A 4,749-nucleotide genomic window follows, 5' to 3' on the forward strand; every position below is an offset into this window, starting at 1 on the left:
GCATTAGGGTCTAACATCAGTGATTTCGTATTGACTGAACCCTAAAGTAAATATAACTTCTTAAAAATAATTTAAAGAAAACGAAATTGATAGAGTCCAAAATTTAGCACAAAACATTAGAATTATTTGTAATTAGTTGGGAGAGAACACGGAGATACGATACTGAGTAATAAATTAAAGATTAAAAATAACCCTTCATGGGGATTTTAAAATTTTAATGTATAAAAAAAATTCAAATTTTAACTGTTCTTCCAAATTTTTTTCTTTTTTATTCCTTCGTGGACGATTTTGTTTTGTCCGAAAATTTGATGTTAAAAAATGGTAGAGACTTAACTTTATGTGAATAATTGGTTGTGAAATAGAACTTCATCTAATTTTAAAATTAATATTCTATTTCTTTTAATGATATTTTAAAAGGACATAATCTTAAAAAAAAAGTTAGTTAAAGGGTTTCTTAACTTAAGATTCTATCTCTTAATATCCAAAAAGACATTCTGTGTCTTGATATGGACGAGGATAAAATTTTGGAATTAATTTAACAGAATTGGAAATTTTGTTACTTTTTATTAACCAATTTTTTTCATGGGAGTACTCTTATAGGTCCCGTTTGGCAAATGATTAAAGAAGAGGGGTTAAAGAGAATGATTAATGTAATTAGTCATTGTGATCAGTTTTAGTGTTTGGAAATAACAATCATTTTAACTATTTTCTTTATAATTAGAAAGGTTAACTCTTAATCCTTCTAAATAGGAGTATTAGTAAACCCCTCATTTTGAGGGGTTAACTCATTTTAATCCCTCTAGAGGGGTTAACTTAACCCTTCTATATTTTTTTATGTTTGGTAAATTATGGAGGGTTAACTCACTTTAACCATTGTATAGATTTTTATGTTTGGCGGATTAAGAAGGGGTTAAGTCTCCTTAACCCCTCACTTAACCCTTCACCAAACGGTATGTTAGGAGATTGCAGTCTTAAACTCAGTTTTACCTAATTAGTTCTCGATGTTTTCCCCCTCTAAAATTAAGATGACGGTATTTATAGAGTTTTAATAGAAATTTAGGTAAACATTAACAAGATTTTACATAAATTTGAACAGATGCTAAAATCAGTTTTTTCAACAAAAAACTATTTATTTCCCAATTTTATCCCTCGCATGTTTTTTTAGACAGTGAAATTAGAGAGAGGAAAATATATGGTAGGAGAAAGAAAAGGAAAGAAAAAGATTTGATCTTGGTTATTTTCCATTTTTTCCTCGATTAAAATTGTTTAGTGGTGAACCTTTTAAAGAGAAAAAATATAGGAGGAGAAAGGAAAGGAAATAAAAAGATTTTATCTCTATTTTACCTATGTTAAAAAATCATACTCTCTTTAAAAGCACGAGATTGAAAAAATCTTTCGATAGACAAAAATATCCTTAGAATTCAAATACTAATCCATCGAGTAAGAGTAAGATGATAAATTGATAAATTTTTATTGGATATACATAGTATGAAGATGAGGATATAGTTTAAATTAAAATGTAAACCTGAATGAAAATATTAAATGCCAAATTTAAAAATATCTACAAGATGAAGGGCGTATATGTAAAAAACAAATAAATTAATAAGACAAATAATGTTTGCCCCAAAGGTCGAACCCTGGAACAACACAGACCTACAAATGTACATAATATGGATGAGATATTTGTAAAATCCACCAAATAAATTAAAGAGATAAAAGTCATTCTTAAAATTATAAAAAAAATAAAATAAAACAAACAGTTGCGACCTGAGGACACGACGTGGCGATCTCTCTCCGACTAAAATTCATACTCCTTTTAAAAGCACGAGTTCAAAAAAAATCTTTTGGTAGACAAAAACACTCTCAGAATTCAAATACTAATCCATTAAGTAAGAGTAAGTTGATAAAATGATGAATTCTTATTGCATATACATAGTATAAAGATAAGGATATAGTTTAAATTAAAATGTAGACCTAAATAAAATTATTAAATGCCAAATTTACAAAAGTTTATAAGAAAAAGGGCGTATATGCAAAAACCAAATAAATTAACGAGACAAATAATGTTTACCCTAAAGGTCGAACCCAGGAACAACATAAACCTACAAATATACATAATGTAGACATGATATTTGCAAAATCTGCCAAACAAGTTAAAGAGACAAAAGTCATTCGCAAAATTATAAAAAAGGAAAATTAAAACAAACAGTTACGACCTGAGGACACAACGTGGTGATCTCTCACTGACAAAAATTCAAGTAGTTCACGGTATTGTATAATTAGTTTTAAAGTTTAATTATAGTATTATTATTTAAATAGAATTCTACTTATAATTATTATCCTCTCACATGCAACATCACGTACTAATATATATAAACCAAGAAATTACAATAATTTTTATAGCACTTTCATATCCTTCTATAAGTATGTGCCTTTGTTATTTTGTTCTTATTAGATTACATTAGATTATTTTAAAGTAAATAATTATATTATATATTTAATTTTTTCATATTAAGAAATAGCATTAATTTTCACTACACTTTCATCTATTTTCTTCTTATATGGTTAGATTAGATTATTTTAAAGTAATTAATTATATTGTATGTTTGATTTTTTTACAGATTAGAAATTATAATAATTTTTATAGCACTTTCATCTCTTTCAACAGGTATATGCCTTTACTATTTTCTTCTTATTAGATTAGATTGTTTAAAAATAATAAATTATGAAATTGCAATAATTTTCACATCACTATTTTCTTCTTATTAGATTAGATTGTTTAAAAATAATAAATTATGAAATTGCAATAATTTTCACATCACTTTTATCTATTTTCTTCTTATTATTGTTTAAAAATAATAAATTATGAAATTGCAATAATTTTCACATCACTTTTATCTATTTTCTTCTTATTAGATTAGATTAGATTATTTTAAAGCAATTAATTGTATTGTATATTTGATCTTTTTTTTAGATCACAAAGTTTAATTATACTAATATTATTTAAATATATACTATTTGCATAAAAGTCAAAGAGAATTTCATACGTATCTTAGATCTTAATACTAATTATAATATTTATATATATGTGTTGGTTAAAATAAATTTCATGTATAGGCTTAACTTATATAATCCTACTTTAATCGATTAGATAATTTATATTTTTTACACCCAAACTCTTCCACAAAACCAAAAGAGAGTAGCAATGCTATACCTATATATATCCACAAGACCACAGATATCTTGAAAATGAATAAAGAAAATCATACAAATAAAAATCATATTAATTACTCTCACACACCCACTATTTTCAAAACCACCATTCTCCATCTCCATCTATAATATATCCACATATCCAAGTTAAGCTTCTATGGTTTTCCTCTCACCAACTAAAGTATTGATCAACGCTCCATTTTTCTTTGTACTTAAATTGTGTAACATTCATTGTGACGAGGACTCACCTGGGTTCTCCGCCTGCCTTTAACGCATAATAAAAAATAATGTACTAGGCATTGTAGTTAGTCAATAATGAGATCCTGTCATTATAAACAAATTAAGCAAAGACTAATAATTATTAAGAATATACTTTGTTCTCCTAGCTTCCCTTACAAAATTGTCAGTTGTTTATTCCTGGCTCCAATAGATTTTTAAAATTGATCTTGAAAGTTGCTTGCATTAAAAAAGTTATGTTAGAGGGCCCATACAGTCTGTTTTTCTGTTTAAGATTGTCAACACATTTTGTCTCTGATACATATCAGTTATGAGTAAAATTATAATTTGATTGATCAAAGTATATCCTAATATATTTCTGGACACTTGCCTTGTCTTTTGCTCTCTATTATATACCAACTTGATATCATAATTGATGTAGACAATGAATACACTACTGTAAATTTGTCTAAGAAAAAAATAAACATGAAGAGGGATTGATATCAGCTCAACTAAATATAAAAAAAGAAACAATAAAGGATAATATTTTTTAACAATATTTTATAGTAAAACTTAATGTTTTGAGTTAAATTAGGAACTTTAGAAGTGATTTTCATGCAACATTTTTAATATGCTTATGTGAACGATTTTGTCATATAAAATTATACTAGAGTTATCATTAATCTTTGATATTTATTTATTTTTATTTAAGTCAATCAATAATTAATATTGTAGGAATCTAAAAATGCCTATAGGTTCCCATATGCAGCTCGAGACAGAGAGAAGACGATGAACGTCATTGTCCGAATTAAGAAAGATTATTCGATGCCGATAAGCGCATGAAGCAAATCGGCGAACCGTTGATGACGTAGCAATAAGCTACCGGAATAGCCATTGGCCACTAAATCGACAAAATGACTAGCCCGTGCACTCACCGGCCACCTCCAATTAGCCCGCGCACTTATTAGTCAGCTGTGACGCCCCTGAGTTCACACAAGGCTGCAGTCCGAGGTGAAACCAGAAATATCAAACCTGCCATGCACCACACCGTGTAATAACATGTTTTACCATCACAATTTCTATCTCTCTAGTGGAATCAACAACAGGTGTAGTACAAAGCAAGTAAAAGGTTATACAAGAATCAACTGATGAAATAATAGAGATATAGAGATTAAATTTATATTTCACCATCTAACATGTTGGAGTACAAATATATGTCTGAAATAAATAAACTGGAGTTCTCATCAAGTCTCAAATACAAAATGTCTGACAAGAGAAAATAAGGCACACGGCCTTTACAACTTCTAGAATAAAACTCTC

Source organism: Asparagus officinalis, chromosome 1, assembly GCF_001876935.1.
Source record: "Asparagus officinalis chromosome 1, Aspof.V1, whole genome shotgun sequence".
NCBI lineage: Eukaryota > Viridiplantae > Streptophyta > Magnoliopsida > Asparagales > Asparagaceae > Asparagus > Asparagus officinalis.